The 24716-nt window shown below is 36.6% G+C and overlaps 1 protein-coding gene across 2 annotated transcripts in view; it reads left to right on the top strand.

Moving 5' to 3' along the window:
- Positions 1-7504: 7504 nt before the first annotated feature.
- Positions 7505-24716, top strand: part of LOC126815243 (uncharacterized) — a 62284-nt gene continuing 45072 nt past the window's right edge. The window contains exon 1 of one of the 2 annotated variants that reach the window (XM_056099656.1): positions 7505-7627. The gene's annotated coding sequence lies outside the window, so the exon portion shown is untranslated. The remainder of the gene's footprint in view (positions 7628-24716) is intronic. The other variant, XM_050540803.2, reaches the window with a different exon arrangement.

Raw genomic sequence — 24716 nt, 5'->3', positions numbered from 1 at the left:
TGGATATCATGGCTATTCACATACTGCACGCAGCGATCCATCTACGTCATACTTCGAGAATACATCACTGTCCTAAATGTCGTCCATTTAAAACGCTCGCGTGATCATTTTGGGGCGGGACTTATCGACTTGCCTACTGCTTTGTACACCCGAAGCACGTGGTTTATGTAAACAAATGTCAAGTTTGCAAAATGTCGACTTCTGCCACTCTGGTAAAAGCGGTCAATCAGGTTAGGGCCTGTTCTCAGGCGGAGCTAGCTGTAGACAGGTAGCCTAAGTTTGGGATGGGCTATTCATAATCAATAATTTACTGTCCTCAATACGCAGCCGTTTTGAAAGGGTGAAAAAATATCGCCATTCCCTAACCTATAGGCTGTCGCTGAAACGTAGTGTCCGGAATTTGAAATGGGCGACTATGGCTACTCGCCACGTGGGGCCAGGCTTCCATGAAATGGCATTTTCAGGGACTCTAGATTCAAAAATTTCTGCGGAAGAGCATGTCCCCTTACCCTCCCCCACCCCACCCCCTAGAAAGCTCACACCTGTGGTGTTCGGCTCGTGGTTGCGTCACTCGTATTAGGGGCCTGTGCATCAGTCGGTCTCATTTTTGCTAAACACCACCCCCACCCCGCCCAAACAAAATCGATATGTACGCCCTTGAGAACCAATCACATTGCGTAAAATAATATAAGTTGTACGTGGGTGTGTGTATAATCAAATACGAACAATTATGATATATGTTAAACAACAGAGCACAATACCTAACTTTATTCCTTTGAAAATATAAAAATCAAATTTCACACTGAAGAAAAAAATTAAGGATGTCATCATGAAAGCAAGTCCTGCACCCTCTGTACCACCTCATGAGATGGAATAAGCGGGACAATAAATCAAGGATGCCCTAACTTTGACGACCACACAACATACAAACTGTCACGTGTTTCGTCATGTGACACCTCTAACTGCATTTTCGTCGTCAGCGCGTTATGCAAGAGCTAAATCTGATTATTGCAAGTCTTAATTTAGGCTTCAAATGTTATAGAAATTATAAATTAGATCTTTATTTAAACAACAAGACCAAAATCAACTCTGTAGACCCACGGATGGCTCGGCTACAGCTCGGATTTAAATAGGATTTCACTAATTGATTAAATCAAATAAGGGGTAACCTGATGAAAATACGTCAGTTAGATCGAGGCCAAATGATAGAGTGTACTTAGCGAGGCCGCTGTAAAGCGTTTCCGTATGCCATTGAAAACTTTACTTGATAATCGAGATATGTAGGTGGAGTTAACGCCTGTCAATCAAACGATCGGCGAAGGTGAAGACACATTTCGCTACCATTTCTAGTCAAATATTACAACGATGATAACTATGTTCAGAATAAAGTAATTTGACTGAATTTTTCAATATATTCTTCTTTCATCATCTACTTTTGAACTGTTATAGCAAGAATGGCCTACTCTCTATATAAAAATCTCCCTTAATGTATCTTTAATATTGTTTTTGTACATGATAATAAGGCGCGCGGTGTAGTCCTTTTAGTACATCGCCGGTCGCACTCTGTTTCACATACGTATTACGAAAGCATTCTAATAACTGACTGACCTAAGATGACTGACCTTTTTAAGTTCAACATGTGATGTCAGATCAGGAGGCGTCAATCATTGGCCCCGCCCCCATGGCGCGTGCATTGTTTAGTAGCGTGAAATGGTCTGGGGCAGAATGGTGCATTTTACTCATTTTATGTACCAATTTACACTAAATATGAAATATTATATATAGTATTATATTAACACCCCTGTCACACTTGACTTCTTATTTGTTGAAAATATGAAAAATGATGTGGGTTTATCTTATATACAGTTCAAATCTGTTACACATGGGTATTACGAAAGCCTTCTTTAAGCTCTGTGTAAGATGACTAACCTGGATGAGTTCAAATGCCTTCTACATGTGACGTCACATCACACGGCGTCGATCATTGGCTCGACAGTGCGTGCATTATTTACATAAGACAAAGTAACGTCAACTTGTCCGGACAGAATGATATCTTTTACTCATTTAAATACCCATTTACACTAAATAGGAAATCTTTTTTATCCAGATCTACTTCAAACACAATAATACTTCCCCAAAAAATGTTCTAGAATTTAATTTGCAGAAGGAATAAATTATTATTGTGAGCTAATTAACCGGCACCTAGCGAATATTCACTGGCGATCAGTGTTATACAATTCAACCTATACTTAAAGAGCGGTTGCTAGTGATAGACCCTTGTAGACTTTTGTATTCGGACTCGCCCTGCGTTCCATTCTCGTTCGGGAGAGAAATGAATACATGTAGGGTTGAAGTCCTATATGCGTTCTATATACTGTTCGGCACATATCGGTGTAATGAAGACGAAAGAACATCATGCAGTGTGTGAGAGAGATTTTTTTTTTCGTTTTTCGGCCAACATCGTGATGGAACCCATGACCTCCTGTTTAGTGAGCAATCGCCATGACGTGGCCAAGCACCCCCGTTTGGGACAGACGACCACGCTTCGACTGGTAATGCAGATTGTAGACTAAATCTTGATTACATTAAACTGTCAAAATGACATAGAAAGAAATGGAATGAAATGGGGTTTAACGTCCTACTGTTCTGCTCCGACTGGACTAATGAAGGCGGGCATACATCATACAGTGTACTATGATGGAAATGTTACCCGGACAGCGGCGCTACGGTCCACTCTAATATCGATTTACAACTGCCAAGGGATATTTTACGTGCACGCCAATATGTACACTGGATCTCGATTTTTAATCCCATCCGAACAACTATATGTTGTCCCTTGCCAGGCCCTTGGTCCTGCACCACTGACAATGAGGAACCACGTCTGAAAAACCCGATGAACTTTCTCGACGAACGCAGGAATCGAACGTGCACGCCAATATGTACACTGGATCTCGATTTTTCATCCCATCCGAACAACTATATGTTGTCCCTTGCCAGGCCCTTGGTCCTGCACCACTGACAATGAGGAACCACGTCTGAAAAACCCGATGAACTTTCTCGACGAACGCAGGAATCGAACGTGCACGCCAATATGTACACTGGATCTCGATTTTTCATCCCATCCGAACAACTATATGTTGTCCCTTGCCAGGCCCTTGGTCCTGCACCACTGACAATGAGGAACCACGTCTGAAAAAACCGATGAACTTTCTCGACGAACGCAGGAATCGAACGTGCACGCCAATATGTACACTGGATCTCGATTTTTCATCCCATCCGAACAACTATATGTTGTCCCTTGCCAGGCCCTTGGTCCTGCACCACTGACAATGAGGAACCACGTCTGAAAAACCCGATGAACTTTCTCGACGAACGCAGGAATCGAACACGGAACGTCCAGGTCTTACTCACTGAGCCACCGCGGCTCCCTATCATATAAAGTCACTGCACTGGCAAAAATACTTTACTACCTATGCTTCTGAAATTCAAATTCGAACTATTTTCATATATTAGCGTCATATATTTTTGTTGTACTTCTGTAACCCAATGCAATTCAATATATTCTTACAAATTATATGATTATGACGGTTAAGGTAGAAAATTCACCAAATAAGGGTTTTAAAATTATACACTACGGTTACCTTCAATTTAAAAAAAACAGAGCTGAATATTGGAAACAAACGTACGTAATAATAATTATTAATTCAGATATTTTCGTTGACACACCGTGACACACCTGTGTCATGACTCATGGGATATAGATAGTCCACGAGGCCTCTGTGACATTCAGGGTGCCATACGTGTAGGCTAATCTCTATCCGGTTATGTAAAATAGTCAAATGAATCTGATCTTTAAAGCATTATATCTGTAGTGATATATATTTATCCCTCCCCCCTTCCTAAAAAACAATAATACCTGTGTTTATGGTTACACGACAAATCAACCTATTTTTAACCGAAATCGCCGATCCCAAACTTGGTGTGGTTTCCGGCTGATAAAGTTGGGTATTACAAGAGTCCAAATTATTTTCCAAACTTTACTCCGGGATAATATTAAGCTAGAAATGCCAGGAAATAAGCTATAGATACTTTACCGTATTTAAAATCTGGCAAGTATCGGTGAAGTGTATTAAAAAGATTAATTGATTAGTTCAGTCAGTTCTTTCTATTCAATCCCACCCACCACTCACCCCCGCACGAACACACACAAAGGGTTTTTCGGCGGACCAACCTTATTTTTTGGGCCAAGTAACCGTAGCAGTGTTATTTTGGGAAGCTTTAGACGTTGGCTGAAACAAGGTTATTACCCATGATGATTATATTACCCCGCTTATTAGTAAATTAAAAGTTTTTACATAGAATTGTTCAACAACTGGCGAAAAGGATATCGTTTGTACAAGGGTGTGGATTTGTCATAACGTTTGGGTGTGGGTTGGGGGGGACGAACGCTGGAACATTTCATTACCAAACGAAATAAATAATTACAAACAGTTTACTGTACCAGTGTTATTTCGATGAAGGCTGTAACTAGGGGTAATACGATGGCAATATGGAAAAATTGACTACCTACATCAACGCTGCATAAATAGTAATTGTTCATGAAGTTAAGAGAATCGTTCTACTACCAGGACTGTTGTCTTTGAATATCTTGGCGACATGAATTGGGTTGTTATGCACCGCACACGGGGACATCATGAGGAACGCTTCGTCCACAAGTGAAATAGATTTGGCCGAAAACTGGCGCTTAAAGAATGCCAATTCTTGTTCAAAGTCCCGACTATAAGTTCCAGATACGTAGAAACAAGCTCGACCATCATGTGGATATAAACCTGAAAATCTGTCCTGGCGATCAAAATCACGGGGGGGGGGGGGGGGGGCAGAGACCTTTTCGTCCCCCTTCCCCTTCCGATTCTAAGTTTCTAAGTGGGGGTCGCCCCACCCCCTAAACCCACGCCCATTCGTGTGTACACTGAAATTGTTCACGAACGTATAGTAATATATTTAGTCACGTGTGTTTGACAACACACTGTTTCCAACGTGTTCAATGAATCATAAAACTGACAATCGTCATGTACAATAATAGACTGTTTAGTTTCTAATCAGAGGTTTATCAGGCTTACAAGATAGTGGTTGAAAAGTAGGGAAATCAACAGTGGATATTTAAAGTGTGATATATTAAATTTTGTAATTTTAAAGGTAATATAAGTTCCATGTGTACATGGTCCAATGCTAAACCTGACAGATGCAAATACATGTACAGGAAATAAAACAGTGGTACACCTAAGACAATAAGTGCACAAATGGGTTGGTGTACATGTAAAATGGCGAATACTTTCCTTATTCACAAGGTCTAAAGAGACCTGGTGATCTTAACCCTGAAACCTCTTGGTGGGTCGTATCATGATTATGAAGTCTCTTATCAACGTATATTGTGTATCAGTATAGATAACATTTTACGTCAACGCTGGCTAGGTAACTTAGCTTCAGTTTGGATCCGTGCTTGTTATCTGTTAAATCATCAGGTTGGCTACTTATATATTATTTTTGTGTAATTTTGTCCTGAAATTTGTAATAATTATATTGCCCTTTCTTTCAATGAATATTTATTACTAAGGTGGTTTCGTATTTATTAGAAATCAGAATTAAACGCCAGGAATGCATAACATATCTTCTAATCCCGAAAATTATAACATAATTCCACGAATGCCTTTCCAAATCATATTCAAAAAACAAATTTTTAAAAAACAAAATGCGATTGTGGTGGATCTTACCGTCGCCTATAATATGTCTTAACATATTGCTTTTTAAGGAGACGAAATGATGGAGACCCAGTTTGTGGTTTGGAAGTTAGAACAACCGATTATGTTTGGCAATCGGTTGTTTCTGAATACATACCTATAAAACCTAATTGCTTTTCCTTTGCCTGTGTTTGTCTGCGGATCAGTAGGCTTGTCAAGAAATGTTAAACTAGATTAGCAATGGTAATAATCAAAATGTATTTAAATGACATTTTATCGGCACAAAAGATAACAATTTGTGGAAGCGGCAAGACTTTGGTGCAGTGTATATCGAGTACAAATTCACAGTGATATAGTTATTGAATTTGTCAATAAACTTTAATATTATGATAGCTCAAGGATTTATGTTTAATCATACAATCCGCATTGTCACCGTTCAGCCATTCCAGACGTTAATATTGATTCTCCCGTAGAATTCGTAAATCTTGCGGATTGGGGAGGAAGTATAGCTTCTTGCACATTATTAATTTTACCATAGCATCACATTACAATTTTTAAGGTTATTACCTTTCCTTTGAATCTAAAAAAATAAAATTTACCAGAGAGAGATAGAGAGAGAGAGAGGGGGGGGGGGGGGGGTAAGTTACGTCCTATTGTCATTAAGTCGGTTGCGCTTAGAGGTTTTTAGAAGTGGGATCCCACTGATCCGCATTGCTCAAGTTACTCAAAGGAAAATTTAGTTCTATTGATGTCAGAATGCGGATGACGAAGACAGGTGCCGTTTAGGTAATACCTGGCACTGGCATGGTACAGTTTCCTTTTTCACTGTACTTCCGGGTTTCTGTACTTTTCGAGAGAGAGAGAGAGAGAGGGGAGGGGGGGGTATAATGTCCACTCGACATAATCTAGGCCATTTCGGGACTTACGTATATATGGTTCAATTTTATTTAAAAAATTCTCGCACGCGTATGGGTCTTTAGCAGCTGGGTGACCCGGAGAAAACACACGACAGGCGAAACTAGTCACTTACAAGCAGGAAGTCGAAGCCACGCCAATTGATTCAATGACAGACCTTATGACCTAAAGCGTACGCGTGAAACCATTCGGCAACCCAGTCCCCCACTGATGATCGAATCGAGGGTTAAAATTGGGCGAAGAGCACATTTGTAATTAATGCCTTTTCGGCAGTCAATAACTATGTAGAACTATTCATTTTGACCTCGTATCAAGATAACTTGTAACAGGCCTCGCTTCGCTTATATTTAGCCTACCGGTACTAATTGTAGGCCTACTAGGCTGATCGATCTTTCGGATACATCGATTTTTAGATAAATGAAAGCAGGCCTATACTCGGCAAGAAATGGACCTTTGTAATCTATTACAAAACATTTATTAAATTCAAAAGCCACAGTAATTTAAGTGTCCGTATTATTGGAAGAAAAAAAATATTTCCTATCCTGTCCCCAGCCCTAGTTATATTCTACTTCTAATACTACGTACTAGTCTAGTGATCAAAACCCAACAACTTTCAGACCACTCAAAAATGCAATATCGGTAGGTCTAATAGATACATGTCTAGTTTAAGTAGAAATAATAAATATTCAATTTTAAACTACATTATAGAAACTAAGCGCTCCTTTTACCAACTGTCCCAATTTCCAGAGAAACGCGAACCCTGTCTTTCGTGAAATTTCGTTTCTCGCTTAACAATTCCGATAGCTTGTTGTGTCGATCATGTCTCGTGACTAGTAGGTCATAGCATTCCACGTTCAGTCATACATTGGGGCGGATGTTTTGATGAAGTTTATGCTGTGTAACTGCCCTTATATAACTAACGGTAGCCCTCCACTCTTAAGAAACCACTTTTATGGAATTTTATTCTAATATAAGTGAGTATTTGTATTTTTATTTTAGTGCAAACACAATCGTTACTGCAAGGCTAAAGGAAAATTAATCGTCTGCACGAATCGCCCCTCCATCGAATAAGAAATGGCGGCAAAATCTAGGCCACATGCTTTTGTTTGTGTTCAGTCGAGTACTATTTCCAAACCATAGTGTAGTGATCACATGAAGTGGACTTAGTGTTTGATTTCATATTGAAATTAATATTTAGTTCAGGTTGTGAATGAATTTGATAATATTTCATTGGCTTTGCTATTGTATACTAGATCTAATTATAAATATCCAAATTTAAAAATTTATTGCGTGTGTTGGCAAGACCGTGTGACGTCTATTTTTAGCTCATCATATCATGTAATTCAGTGTTCTTTTGTTATTGTCATTGTAAAAACGGAGATTTATTATGAATATATTTTCCCCGAATTTAGAAGAAACTGAAATATATGATTAGTTTTGTTGTAGTGTCTAGCCTCTAATGACTTAACAAATCTAATTAAATCTAGAGTAGGTCAGGATTCTTTTTAATTATTGATTTATAAATTAGCCCTGCCCTACACTATTATTGGGCCTTTTCTAGGCCAAACCTTAAAATGGAAACTCGGGCTATATTTTCTGATGCCATCCAACTAAAATAGGCTCTGATGATGATGATGATTCTAAATAAAACTTTTAATTGCCAAGTGTCAAGGCATAGCTCATTAGTTGTGGATCCAACCTGTAGTAAAGCAATACCTTAACCGGGTGGTACCCTTAATTCTTTAATAGAACAGGTTACAGAACAGTGTTCATTAGTGACAAACTTTACAAGCTTATCACCCAGTCTTAAATATCACACATTTTAATTGACATTATAAACTACAATGTACTGTTCTAAACAAAACATATTTATACATGTATTCAGTTTGAAAATTTCTATCAAAATCCTTGTCTCAAATATGAATCTTGTGAATATCAATTGTTAATGTTGTCAGAACAGATATACCCCAAACATGCCCAATTCAGGCCATTATAAATCTTGTCTAATTATGAATGTAACTAACATACGCATTTCACTTTCAGGCCATATGCTGGTTTATTAGTCTTGTGCATTAGTAGGTGCTGTGCTTTGACTGGTGCTGTGCTTTGACTTATTAAGCGGCAATAAGACTATGCAAACTAGAAAAAGTTGTCACCATTATTCAACTTAAATGATACTAATTGTTGAATATGTACATATTAATTGGAAATTTTAACAGTTTAAACATGGTACATGAAATATTCTTGATTAAGGACCATTGTTAGAGTGGTTCATGCTCAATTTTTTTTACAACAAACGGAAACTATTTCGGGATTATTTTAACATTATGAAAAGACTTAACATAAAAACAATGGAAGTCTGACCACATTTGATTTTTGAAGATATAACCATTTGGAAATGTTATAAATGCATTAAAATCTACCCGACTTCCATAATCAAGGCAGATAACTCTTAGTGAGAATAAGAGTTATGTTTGTATAATACCATGTGGAATCCTATTTATGATGTATATTTGCTGCGACCTCTAAATTCACGTGCGCAAGACTACATTTTGCTCACTTCCGAAAATCTCACGGACGGTGCAGTCAGGCAGATAACTGTGTATGTTTATATAAGGACAATTAAGTGACCATTTAACCACTCTACCATTCTTTATGTCCCGATAATGTCGCTTAAAGTAGCTAAGTCTCTTAACTCAATTTCATCCAAAGTCTTCGACATTGGAAACACGAATTATTTGTCAATTTCAATCAACATTGGTGTTGTTATCGTATCGTGAAAATATGGGCTTCTGATATCCAATCTTTAAGACAAAATAAACATTTTACCATTGGTACAAAATGCATTTCAGCGCCATTTGTAATAAGGGACTCGAAGAACGTGGCTAGACATATTCCACAAATCATGTCAAACGGTGAGGCCATATCCTTATCTGGAGAGCATGCGCAATAAATACTATCTGTGTAGACTGGAATAACCAGACGTTAGAGATTGCCATTCAATTGACACTTCAGGCATATTTCGCTTAACATGACTGATTTGAAATTAGAGTAAAAACGGAAATGATTGAGAGTGTGTCAGTTTATATACATTCATATTACATTATCAGTCATTGTTTTTTAAAGCGAGCGAACGCTCTCGAGCACCTGTCGCTCACCTGAATGCCGACTGAGGGGAGTTTTTTCCCTCCCCTTAAAACTGAAAATCGCTCACCTTTACATAGTCATTTGGGGTTTATTATCATTTATGAAACCAGGAATGACCCCATTACATGCAGTTACTGATCTTAGCACCATTTCCCATGCACATAACTAATCACTCTCCTTAATATCAGATCACTCTCCTTAATTTTTAAATCACTCTTCTTATCAAAACTGGGAGAGTTTTTTGAGGGGAGTGATTTTTTCAATTCATTTATTGAGGGGGGCTTTTTTGGCTCTCCTCTGAAATACAAACAACAACGACTGCATTATTATATGCATTGCGACCCATTTGTGTCAATTTCTAGGTCCCAAATATTAGCGATTTAGCTCCTTTAAACCAAGTTAACATGGTAATCAACCAATTTAGGAATTAGTTTTCAATGTTTAAATCAGATTATTTAATGTGCAATGCTCTCAAATTTCCAAATCATAATACTTTTTTGTGGCTTTCAAAGAGTACTGCGTCTACTCCTGTAGCAAAAGTACTCAGTCGGAGAAGGTCAGTGATTATATACTATTCAAAAAAAGTAGGGGATATTTGATTTTTAAGTGTTATTAAAGTCACCTAATGAAACTGACGAAGAAACAAATGACAAAATGAAATGAAGTTCACATTCATCGATTTATTCCAAATGATCGTTAGACTAAGTAAGGCACAGACTGACCATTATAAGGGTAAAATGATACCCGGGGTCAAACAGCAAAGTTACCACAGCATCACAACCAAGTCAGTAACGGGTAAATCCTCCTCTGTTTGCCAAACAAGCATTGATCCGACGTGGCATACTCCTAATGAGACGTCTAAGGTCATTTTGGTCCAGATTGTCCCATTCCTGTTGCAACGCAGCAGCAAGTTCTTGGACATTGGCAGGACGTTGTTGACGTTGACGTAACCTCTGTCCAAGCATGTCCCAGACATGCTCAATGGGGGAGAGGTCGGGACTCAGTGCTGGCCAAGGTAATGTGGTGATGTTCTGTTGTTGGAGGTAACCTGTAACGATCCTGGCCCTGTGACATCTTGCGTTGTCATCCTGGAAGATGAAACGGCGCAACATGGACTGCCAAGATGTTGTCCCGGTAGTACTGGCCTGTAACACGCCCTGCAACAACATGTAAAGCCCTTCTTCCAGCAACAGTGATGCCTCCCCACACCATAACAGAACCACCCCCAAATCGATCATGTCTGATGACGTTAACGTCTTGGAAGTGCTTGTTTCGACGACGCCACACCCTCCTACGTCTGTCCAAAAAATCAACAGTGAACCTTGACTCATCTGAAAACATCACATTGCTCCAGCGTCGATTATCCCAGTGTTGACGATCCCTACACCAACGACGTCTTGCCTGAATGTGATGATCTCTCAAACAAGGGATCACGCGAGGACGTCGGGTGCGAAAGTGACCCCTATGCAGTCGATTCCGAATCGTCTGGCCACTCACTCTCACACCAGTGTCTGTTTGAAGACGAGCGCTGATCTGATTTGCTGTGATGACACGATTTCTCAAGGCCAAGGTACGGATAAATCGATCCTGGGCTTGAGTTGTCGCCCTTGGTCGACCTGAGCGTGGTCTGTCCTGTACAGATTGTGTATCACGGTATCTGGACCATAGCCTGCTTATGACAGACTGAGAAACATTTATCGTCCGCGCCACAACCGCCTGTGTTGTGCCGATCTGTAGCATGCCAAGGGCACGTAACCTTTCATTTTGGGTAAGCCGACGCATATCAAAATTTGTTTTCTGGTCACTAAAACAATTAAACTGATGTTTCCACCCTGGAATTCAATGCCACAATGACTGTAACATTCAAAGTCAGAGTCGTGCAAATCTTGGGTTGGACCCCCATGATGATCCCAAGCATCACCTGCATTCCATGCGGTAGCTATTGGTGCGTTTGGGCGTCACATGTAACTGGAAATGTTTCTTCTGTTAGGTTCTATAGTGACTTTTTTCGTTATCATTTGCATATTTTAGTATTATGCCCCCAAAATCAAATATCCCCTATTTTTTTTGAATAGTATATTTTCAATAATTGGGCTAGTCTAAGATTATTGGAATATCAGATATTGTTCCAAATTAATTACACTTATTTTCTTGGAGAATAAACAGCCACATAAATTTCAAAATGTAGTTGGTTAAGTGCAATGTTTAGAAAGATTGAATTTATATAGGTCTACTTACAAATACATAGTAAGCTATAGACGTACTTACAGATATATAGCAAGCCGAGTATAGATTTTTATTAACTCAAACATATAATTCTCTCCAAAGATAGATGATATTTTAATGATTTTCATATTGTGGAGTACCGTAAAATAAATCGGCATAGGCTTATCTATTTCATTGTTTAATCAAAATCAAATGTATTGAAAATACGGTACCCTAAAAGTTATTTACTGTTGTTATATTGCTTGGTTTTCTGGCCGCACTGATCAGCATTGAATATTTGCTAGGCCGCTACAATAATTGATAAGGATGACATCGGTGCAGCTTAATGAGCTTGCAATATTAACTTTTTCATTCTGCAAATTAAATTCTAGAACTTTTTTTGAAGATTAGTATATCTAGGTAAAATATATTTCCTATTTAGTGTAAATAGGTACCGTATATAAAATGAGTAAATGGAACCATTGTGCCTGGACCAGTTCACTCTCACGTCGTCTTTGTAAAGAATGCGCACGCCAATGATCGACGCCACTTGATGTGACGTTCATATTAGAAGGCAGTCATCTTATACAGAATTATAAGAAGGCTTTTGTAATTCCTCTGTGAAACAGATTGGTTACTGGCATGCTATATTATAATAACTGATCAAAGGACTAACAGGATGCTCAAGTTCTCTAGCTAAATATAAATTTACAGGAAACCAAGAAGAGTCATTATTCCATAATGTTGTTATTAAAGCTTATATTATGAAAAATCTAATTATAATCTTTATTGACAACTGAAAGATACATGTACATCATCTTTGAATGAAGATATTACTGCAGTTGTTGTTTATGTTACATGTAATTAATTGCTAGCGATCAGTGTAAGATTTGCAATAGAGTACATCATAGTACATGTATCAATATTTCTTGCAGTGGGCACTTTCTGCTAATTTTGGATATCAGTACACTACCTGGTCATGTTCTGAATAATCATCATTCTTTTGTGAAGGGTACCCAGGTGCTTTTTGATTGGCGATATTTTTCACAGAAGTTTTCTTCTGCTGTTCTGTCGTATGTTTGGTTAAAAGATGGCAAGACTAGCTGGTGTTTTTTTTTTTGATCTGGTAGTTGATACAATGCGATTAGGACTGTAGCGATAATTATTTTTATTAGCACGACCATAGCCGTGTTGTGGACTAGTCGTCTAATGAAACCACTGCGTAGAAGAATAGGAAGTTACCAAAACATCATCTTTGTATAAGCTTAAATTATTTTGTAGTGAGTTAATTTTAGAATGCTTACAGCAGTAAAGCAACTGGTCCATAGTGTACTGTTGACTCTTCACAGCCATGTTATACCAAACACAGTTAATCAAACCTAAGTAAAATGTTAATAAGAATGATGTAATAGGTAGAATGAGTCTGAACACCAAAAAATCTGAAAAATAACATTATAAAAATCAAGGCTAGGGCTAGGCTTTATAATGAGTCTACTGCTCAGATTAATCGTATTGCAATAGTCAACATCCTGGTTACCTTGATAAGGTACCGGTACATGTATAGTGTTGAATAAAACTGTAATATTGCTCCAAAATATGTGTTCCTTCTAGAACAAATCCTGGCTACATCCCTGCTATGGTAATCAGTAGACTATGTCAGGTATTAATGCAACTAGAGCATACTGTATCACATACCATTGATTAACAAAATCTTTACTCTAGCCACTAGCTAGTAATTTCTTCCATGTTTGTGCAATATGTTAAAGTGACGGATCGTCATGTTTGCATTTTTCAAATAATATCTAATCACAGCCTAATCAACTGGAATGTTTTGACCATATCCCATTACTGGTATGTCATCTACAGAGACATACTAAACTTAAGGCTGCCTGTCTACAGTTAGCTCTGCTTGATAACAGACACTGTCACGCTAAGCTGGTTGACCAACATTTTAAGTCTTAAATCGACGATTTTAGTCGAAAACACTAAGTATACTTCGAGAATCTTTGTATACTAAACTGAATTGAACCATTTTTGGACTAATACCTTTTAGAGATTCAGATTTCACAATATTGTAGAAATCACTCATGATCAGAGACTTTACAAATCTTTTGTGAAGTATAATATGTTACATATTTGCCCTAATTCTGCTGTTAAAACTTCCAGAGACATACATGTAGTGAAACTGAGTATTTTAACTGAAAATATGTAAAAGTCATCTTTTTCAACTAGAAATGTCATTCTCTCTCTCAGTGATGGATTTACACAATGTTCTCAAATTGTAAACACAATCTAGAATTGCAACAGCCGATTTGACATCAATTTATTATTTTACCAACTGTTGAATGCCAAATTAATGGGGCAAGTAACTCAAAAATGTGATATTTTAGATCCCTTTTATTTTTGTTTTCATAAAGGGTAGTTCTGTGACATAATGTTGCATTAAATATTAGTCATCGTCTGTAACAGACAGCTATATTGGATATTTTATGTTGCTTACCTATTGAATTCTTGTTGTTTCCTACAATAATGAACTCAACCAGTATATTGATTTTATGAAGCTTTAAGTTGCTACACCTTAGTGTGGAAATAATAGACTAGTCTTATATTGATTAATATTGATTGCTACAGTATTAAAAAACTGATCATGTGATCCAGCTTGGCAAGACATGTTTCCCTGATAATAATTCTATTCCCCTTGTCACTGAAGCTTTAACAAAATCATATTGCAATATGCATAATTTTCTAATTTTCACAATAATTCACTTAGCTGTTAACCTCCATAATATACCATTTTTATAGGGTTAATTAAGCTGTGTTTACACCTTACATTTACACTACGTTTAAAAATATGTACAATCAGTCTACAAAACATCTAAAAATAATCATTTATTCATAATCATTTTATGAAATTTAAGGAATTAGGTAAAAACATATTAAAAAGGTCATGGGAAACAGACATGTCCAATTAAATTACAGTGTACAGTAATGTTATGCAAGGTAGAGAAAAGGAAGCATAGATTACATAGACTATAGACACTTTAATTAAAGAAACAATGTTTTCAGTTTAACAAATAATAAATAAAGATACATGTACATGAATGATGGACTATAAAGCTGTAGTACCGGTAAGTATTTCAGCAGTAGGTAGAAAAGACTATTTTGATCACTGCTGATGTTGATAATTACCATCTCATCAGGTAAAAAATATAGTGAAATTGACAGGTCCTTATATAATCTAGACTAAACTCTTAAAAGCAAATTGACTTAAATGTAATGCAGACTTTTTTGTCTTCATAATAAACACTGATGATTAACACAGTCTTACAGATTGACTTTCATGTCTTTTGGAATTGGTCATTTTAAAATACATTATAAAATGATAATACATATTTATTTGATTAAAAGATCAGTAACCAGAAATTTAGATGAATTGTGTTATATAAACTGATGCATGAATCTGGTTAAACTTCATTCTGCATTTGCTTAAAGATGTATTATTTAGTAAGAGCTAAATCAACTTGTGTGCGTCTTTTTTTTGGTTTCAATTTTTAAATGTTATTCAGACATTTATTCACATAAGACTATTAACACCGTTTGACTATCAGGGAGTGTTGCTCGTTGATGTGTGTTCTCTAAGTATTGGAAATGAATACAGATTCTTGGAATGGATTTTCAACACTTTATTTCCCGAGCAAATAAATTGCAGCAACAATTAAACAACATACAATTTCCTATAATTCAGACCTCCAACTAGTGTATAGGTTATCTAAGCTGGTCTCTTCCAACTAAAGATTCATCTGACATACATTTTCATGATGACTTGTAATGTCGTCAACCCCGTCCGTCCGTTCACATTTTGTTTGTGGACACTCTACAGGTCACAATTTTTATCCTAAAGATCTCGGTTCCTTTCAAAATTGGCATGTATTGGACCGTAACTTCATGGATTATGGCCCCTGATTGAACGAAAAGTCACGTTTTTAGCTTGCTCACACTCTAGTCACAATTTTTGTCCGATTTTGATGAAACGTGAAATGTATGTTTATAACCCAATGATCTCAGTTCCTTTCGATATTCGCACAGATCAGACTGTAACTTCCTGAATTATGGACCCTAATTGTACTAAAAGTCACGTTTTTAGCTTGTGGTCCCTCTAAAGGTCACAATTTTTATCCTTGAACGCAATAGTGTAAAAGTGTGACATATCAAGGTTGTGGACCCTCAATTTTGATCCGATTTTTGATAAAATTTTAAATTTATGTTTATATCACTAAGGGGGATCACGTGGCTAAGTGGGTAAGATGCTGGCTCGCTAGCCTGGAGGTCGGGTGTTCGATCCCTGCATTTGCCGTGAAAGTTCATTCAGATTTTTCGGCGTGGTTTCACCTTGTCAGTGATGCAGGACGGAGGGCCTGACAAAGACAGCTTTCTAGTCGTTCGGATGGGATGGAAAACGAGGTCCCATGTACAAATTGGCGTGCACATAAAAGTCCCTTGGCAGTTGGAATTCGATATAAGAGTAAGCCGTATCGCCGCTGTCCGGGAAAATTTCTCTCATAGCAAAACAGTAGGACGTCAAACCCCATTACATTTCATTTCATTTTTTTATATCACTAAGATCTCAGTTCACGCATATCGGAACGTAAATTCCTGGATTATGTCCCCTGATTATATGAAAAATCATGTTTTTAGCTTGTGGACAATCTAGATGTCACAATTTTTATTCAATTTTGATGAAACTTGAAATTTTTGTTCATAACCCAAAGATCTCGGTTCCTTTCGATGTTGGCTCATATCGGACCGTTACTTCCTGGATTATGACCCCTGATTGCAGGGTATGAAATAAGCATTTTATATGGTAACCTCAAAATAGGTTAAGCTAATCTGCCTGAAAATGAAATGGAAACCTATAGGTTACGATGCATCAATTTGCTGCCATATTTGTTTAGAGCTGACCCTCAAATTAGCCATGGGGGATTTGGGGGCAACGGAAATTTTGCATTTTGGTATGCAGTACATGTATGTTACAATTTGGATGATTTTACACCACTATAGGTAGTCTACACTTTAACCCATTTAACCCTAGAGACAATTAAAAGATTAGTCAGATACCCCTAAGCTCATTAAATCAGTCAATTAGTGGATTATTGTTAATCCTAATACTCTCTACAAAATTGCAAATAACTAAAAAAATGTTTTCTATACAAAGAAATACTCTGTTACAAAAATGTACAGATTGTCATGTTCTTCCCAATGATATAAAATTCAATTGTACAAAGTAACAATTATATTACAATAAATAATATTGAAATATCAGTTCCACTAAAATTATGACTTTTCTCTGTCATAATGGTAAAATAATGTGAACATGTATTTCTTAAGGTTTTTTTTTTTAAATAGTGTTCAAAGTAAATATAAATATAACTTTTAAAAAGAAATATCGCACTAACGTCATAACGTCCAACGTCCCAAAAAATATAAATAGCTGATTTCTTCGACATTATCATATTCCACGATATGCCTGGTAGTAAATCATAAAAAATCTTGATTACATTTCACTTTCCATGTCATAAAATTATTAGCTGTAAGTGACAACTGAAAATATTGGAATAATGCCAAGGTCATTGACATGGTGTGAATTTTCACCTCTGACCTATTACGTAAATACCGGAAGATCCTTTGGTGGAAAGTATATTTTTTATTTGCTAATTTGCGAATATAACATTCCTTTTTATTGGGTGTTTTATTTTTGTTACTCAATCACCATTAATTTAAGAAATAAAAACAATAGATATCAGTTGATTGATCTGGCACTTTTATTTGCTAATGACGTTGCCAGGTATGACGTTGCCAAATGACCGGTGCGAACTTAAGGATCTTTCAGGTATTTATTTATGATTGTAATATGTTTTTAACGTAGGAGTGGGGGGAATATTTTAACTGAAACCTTCAGTTTATAAATTATAGCTCGGCAGTCGAGAACGGAAGTCCGTTCGCGTGTTTCCGGGTCACGGTAACCGATGCATAACCTGAACGACCGTTCGAATGTTATTTCGTACCCTGGATTGTATGAAAAATTGCGTTTTTGGCCTGTTTGAATTTTGTGAAAATCAGCCAAAACTACTCAAAAAAATGGCCGCCCCTCGTACGCAACAAAAGTATGTAATACCAAGGTTGTAGAACCTCTAGAGGTCACAATTTTATCTGATTTTGATGAAACTCCAAATATTTGTTTATATCCAAAAGATTTTGGTCCATTTCGATAGTCGCGCATATCGGACTGTAACTTCATAGATAATGGCCCCAGATTGTACGAAAAATTGCTTGCGGATCCTCTAGAGGTCACAATTTGTTTCCGATTTTAAAAAACGTTTAAATATATCACCATTACATCATCAGGACGGTTGAAATCGAATTTTTGTGAAAATCAGCCAAAACTGCCCAACATGTATCTCCTAAGATTTTTTTTTTTTTTAAATGTTGTTCACAATAAATATAACCTTTAAAAAGAAATATCGTCCCAAATGACCGTACGCAAAAAGTGGAAAGTATGTAGTATCAAGATTGTGGACCCTTCTAGAGATCACAATTTTGATCTGATTTTGATGAATCTTAAAATATCTTTATATCCCAAAGATCTCGGTTCCTTTAGATATTTATTCATTGGATATCCAATCTGATTAAAATACAGATCTATCTTTCGTTTCGTTTTTTTAAACTTTCGATGGCCTACACTACATGAAGATCTGACAAGTTATAGCCATAGGTCACGTCAGGAGTCAAAAGACCGACTTACGACCCTATGGCGTCAGACATTTGATTAACCAATCAGCATTGATGTTACTAGTGGATTACCCACAGTTCCGCACAAAAAAGGTCAAACGCTCTATTCGAGATGGACCATTTGATTGGCTGACCCCTCATTTCAAGCAGAACACAAGTTAAATAACAACGCTTCCAGATCCAAGTGTAGTAAAGACAAGTAAAACGAAATTTTGAACTATAAAAACGAAACGAAATAGGATCTGTGTTTTAACCAGATTGTTGGATATCGGACCGTAACTTCATTAAGGCCCCTGGTTGTACTAAAAATCATGTTTTTAGCTTGTTCTAATATATCACTGTTACACCATAATGACGGTTTTCGTGAAAAACAGACCTAAAATGACGGACAAAATAGCCACTCCCCGTACGCAAATAGTGTTATAAGTATTTAACAACGAGTTTGTGGCCCCTCTCTAGAAGACACAGTTTTGATGAAACATAAAATATATGTTTCTATCCCAAAGATCTGGTTCCTTCCGATATAGATGCGTGTCAGACGCTAACTTCCTGAATTATGGCCCCTGATTGTACGAAAATTGCTTCTTTTTTCCCTCGTTATCTGTCCATCTCTTGCAAAATTTGGGCATATCTTGCATGCCAATCGCTTGTTGAACTATTATAGCAAGAACGGCCAACTCTTTACCTAAATCTTACATAATGCATCTTTAAAGAGAGCAAATAAATGCAATGATACCTGAAGCTGAAAATACATATTTTGTATATATGTATCATTGCATACTTGCTCTCTTAAAATTTTATTGATCTACTGGACGTACAGGAACTTGATGTGCATGTCATGTGGGTGTGTCTTGAATATTTAGTTACAACTTAGATGACTGGATAAACAAATATGATATGAAGTAAAACTGTAACCAGGAAAGATTTATTTATAATATATTGAAACAGTATGTCCTCTTTACATGGGTATATATTAATAACCTTGTATTTAAATTGCATCATTGATGAAAAAAATCTGTATTAAGACAAATTTTTATATTGAAATTTATTGTGTATTAAAACCTAAGAAGTGGAGTTTGGATTAAGATTTTTACAAAAGAATGCTATTAAGATTAAATTAATGTTTAACATATTTCCTTCTTTATTGTATGATATCCTGGTTACATATCCTGTAGTGGTGACTCAAAATTTCAGACTGTACAATAGATGAAAAAATGGGTAATTTAGGTTAAGATTAGAAAAGAGGAACCTTTCTGACGCGTGATTTGTGTATCAATAAACACAATTTGGTAACTCTTGTATTTGGTTTTTCCATTTAGACATTGGTGGTCCATGAAGTTGTCTCATTCCTGTTTCAAATCAGTTATAATCAGTACGTAACATCAAAAATTGTATTGTTTAGACCTGGGGTGAGGTTATCTTTGCTAATTTACAGAGTAATTTATATTGCTACATTTATTTATAGTTATATCACATTAATATCATGACGCATACATTTCTTATTTTACAACTTGTAATAGTTAAAGAGCCATTATCACTTTTACAAAGAAGACAAATGTAATTAATATTAGACATTCATATTTTGAATGACCTCTACTTTAAGTTGGGATTAGTACAGGTAAGTTTAAATGTACTCATAGTTTACCAGTTAGCATGACCACTAAACAATATCAGAAATTAAGAAATGTATTTATAGAATAAGATGGTGTCACACTTCTATCACTGATTTCTTGACATTTACACATTATGCTGTGAGCAACAAAATCTCTTGTCAGTGTTCAGCTTCACTTCATACTCAAACATGATAGTTATGATAATTTTCTAGCTTGGATTCTACATCAGTAACTGAAAGCAAACATTTTGCACAGCTAACAGAAATTATGGTTTAAAGTAGCATGGCAAGTCTTTACATACATTCATATTTGTGTAGCCACCTTGTTATTTAAGTTTAGGGGATACAAGAGAGCTGATTTTGTGTGCATATTTTATAAATGTCACCTTCTTATTTTATGTGACAATTGGCTTTCTATACAATACCGGTAATGATGCAATGTAAAATGTGAACATTGCCCTGAGGTAACAAGATTCTGTCTTCATGTTATTGTGTTGGTCAGGTGAAATACAGACATGTCAGTCTTTCTCTTTATCTACAACAATATACCTGTTGTGTTCACAACAATATTCTGACTAGCAATTATACAGATATTACTTAGAGAATATTGTTAGCAAGAAGTGTTCTATCTTAAAGTAAATGCATTTTCGGTTATCTATATCACATACATAAGGGTACAATGTCCTCCTCTTGTAATTTTAGGCTTTATTTCAAACATTTTGTTTGTGGACACTCCACAGGTCACAATTTTTATTGTCCCCCGCCTTTCGAAGAAAACAGGGGACTATTAAAATGGGTTCGTCCGTCTGTCTGTCTGTCCGTCACACTTTTTGGGACACAATAACTCTCTTCCTAATTGAGCTAGAATGTTCAAACTTGGTGTATGTGTTTATTAGGTCAATGCCTTGATGGAGTTCGAAGATGAGCATTTTCCGCTTAGGGTAAGCAGAGATAAGCAATTTGATTGGTTGATGCTTTGGGACACGATAACTCTCTTCCTAATTGGGCTAGAATGTTCAAACTTGGTGTATGTGTTGATTAGGTCAATGCCTTGATGGAGTTCGAAGATGAGCATTTTCCGCTTAGGGTAAGTAGAGATAAGCAATTTGATTGGTTGATGCTTTGGGACACGATAACTTTTAATTGAGCTAGAATGTTCAAACTTGGTGTATGTGTTTATTAGGTCAATGCCTTGATGGAGTTCGAAGATGAGCATTTTCCGCTTAGGGTAAGCAGAGATAAGCAATTTGATTGGTTGATACTTTGGGGCACGATAACTCTCTTCCTAATTGAGCTAGAATGTTCAAACTTGGTGTATGTGTTGATTAGGTCAATGCCTTGATGGAGTTCGAAGATGTTCAAACTTGGTGTAGGTGTTTATTTGGTCAATGCCTTGATGAAGTTCGAAGATGAGCATTTTCCGCTTAGGGTAAGCAGAGATAAGCAATTTGATTGGTTGATGCTTTGGGACACGATAACTTTAGTTCTAATTAAGTGAGATTGATGAAACTTGGTGTATAGTTTCATTACAGTAATACCTTGACTAAGTTTGATAATGAGCATTTTCTGCTCAGGGTAAGCAGAGCGATACGCAATTTGATTGGTCGAGACTTTGGAAAACAATAACTCTCCTACTTTGATTGTTAGACTATAAGTAAAGATATACTGTTTGATTGTTCAATACTTTGTAAAAGATAATTTGTTTATTTTCCTATTTCGGCGGGGGACATCAGCCTCACTGTTGGCTTGTTTAATTTTGAATTAACTTAAAATGCATGTTTATAACTCAAAGATCTCGGTTCCTTTTGATATTTGTGCATATTGGATCGTTACTTCATGGATTATGGACCCTGAATGTACAAAAAATCACGTTTTTATCCGATTTAAAAACCATTCAAATATATCACCGTTACACCATAATTGTGGTTGAGTTTGAATTTCGTGAAAATCGGATGGAGACCTGCAGGCCTTAATGTGAATAAATTCCTGGAGAGTCAAAAAAAGTTATTTGAAATTGGAAAAGGAAGGGAAAATCACTCTTCTGAAAAAGCTCTCCTGAATCCCATAAGGAGAGCTTTGTTAGCATTTGTGATAAAGACCAGTGATTTTAATCCATTAATAAAATTCAGTATGACTATGCCTTAAATAATAAGGACAATATTTTAAAGAATTCATACACTATGCCATAGCCTTAAATAATGAGGACAATATTTTAAAGAATAACTCACTGTCAGCATGCGTATAAAATAAAAATGAATATAACTAAAACCCTTTTTAAAACTAAATCTAGCAATGCTGGTTTATTGACCCAATTCCAACCGATGCATTGGAGATCCGGACGGAAATATATATTAGTAATATATGTTTCCCGGGATATATGGTGTTCTATCAGGGATTTTCTGCTTAGGGTAAGCAGAGATAAGCAAAGTGATTGGTTGATGCTTTGTAACATGAAAACATAAGTTCTAATTAAGTGAGAGTGATGAAATTTGGTGTATAGTTTTATTACATCAATACCTTGACTTTAAATTCGATAATGAGCTTTTTCTGCTCAGGGTAAGCAAAGGGATAAGCCATTTGATTGGTCAAGACTTTTGAACACAATAACTCTCCTAATTGAGGTAGAATGTTCACACTTGGCATAGGTGTTTATTAGCTGAATGCCTTGATGGAGTTCAAAGATGAGAATTTTCTGCTGAGGGTAAGCAGAGACATAGGCGTACGAGCTGGGGGGGCGGCCGCGTCCCCCCCCCCCCCATTTTGGGCACACAATTGTACTGTGTAAAAGTTGTATAAAAAAATATTGTGTTCTTGAATGTGTCCAATTTAACAGCGAATTTATTATTATTATGTAACATACTAAGAACCTAACTACATTTTTTGGGCACCAACAACCACTGACCCCCCCCCCCCCCCCCAGTCAGAAATTTCCCCGTACGCCTATGAGCAGAGATAAGCAATTTCATTCGTTGATGCTTTGGGACACGATAATTTTAGATCTAATTAAGTGAGAGTGAGGACACTTGGTCAATTTGGTGTATATTTTTATTACATCAATGACTTAACTAAGTTCGATAATGAGGATTTTCTGCCCAGGGTAAGCAGAGCGATAAGAAATTTGATTGGTCGAGACTTTGGAACAAAACAAATCTGCTTTTAACTGAGGTAGAATGTTTAAACTTGATGAAGATGTTCATTAGGTGAATGTCTTGACTGAGTTCAATGATTAACATTTCAAGCTGAAGCTAAGCAAATTTCATTGGTCAATGCTTTGGGACAGGATAACTTTGTTTCTAACTGATAGAGAGTGATGAAACTTAGTGTATAGTTGATAATCAGTTTGATTGCTTCATACTTTTGAAAAAAATAAATCTACTCTTAGGCTGACCTTAAAAATGTCTTTGTTTCGCCAAACCCGACCCACAATCGAGGAGAAGGGTCGGTAGGTCGGGGTTTTTTTTTCAGATTTTTTTTTAAAGAGCTAATTTGACAGCTTGATAATTTTCTGGGGGGGAAACATTCGTCTTTTTTTATTGTCAAACAAATCAATGAGTATGACATCGGGATTTTTCGTGATGCACGACTCCGAGACTCGCACACGATTTGCCACGAACTCTAAGTGTGAAACCCCTTCAACACATTTTTAACGATCGTGCGGGTTGTGCCTTCATTTTTCTCGAAAACGGATATTAAAAATATCTTCGTCATGTTTAAAACGACGCCCCACAGACATAGAGGCAGAATCATTTCGTGGGAATGGACGTGTTTTCGTCTGCAACCATTTTGTTGAGAAGCGACACCTATGACGCTTTCGTCTTGATCAACCAGTTTCAATAATGAATCAAACCATAGCCATAGTAAAGGGAAATAACTCTCGTGATATATTTCAGGTTGACACACAAAATAAAATAAAAAGATCGCGGAAAAGTGCAATAAAATAATTTAAGTCGGGGGTGGTTTTAGTTAGTCGGTCGCGTTAGGCGAAACAAAGATATTTTTAAGGTCAGCCTTGTAATTAATATGTGTCATCTATATATTTTGGGACATCGGCGGGTGGACGTCAGCCTCACTATTGGCATGTTTTATGTAAAGGTCAATAGATGTTAAATTAGATTTAAGTGTAAAAAGCATGATGTTTTGGTAAGATGAGATATAATTACAGGTACACGAATATTGTTTGTTAGTTGACTTGGTATGTATAATAGATAATGGTTGTATGGTTCTAGAACAATGTTAGACTTGTAAAAGTATTTTAAGAAAGGAGAGACAGTGTGTAGTTTGTAAGTTCTGTATGTTGACCATGTGTTGAATGT

This window comes from Patella vulgata, chromosome 3 (genome assembly GCF_932274485.2).
Source record: "Patella vulgata chromosome 3, xgPatVulg1.2, whole genome shotgun sequence".
NCBI classification, from domain to species: Eukaryota; Metazoa; Mollusca; class Gastropoda; family Patellidae; genus Patella; species Patella vulgata.
This window is presented reverse-complemented; position numbering and strand designations above follow the sequence as displayed.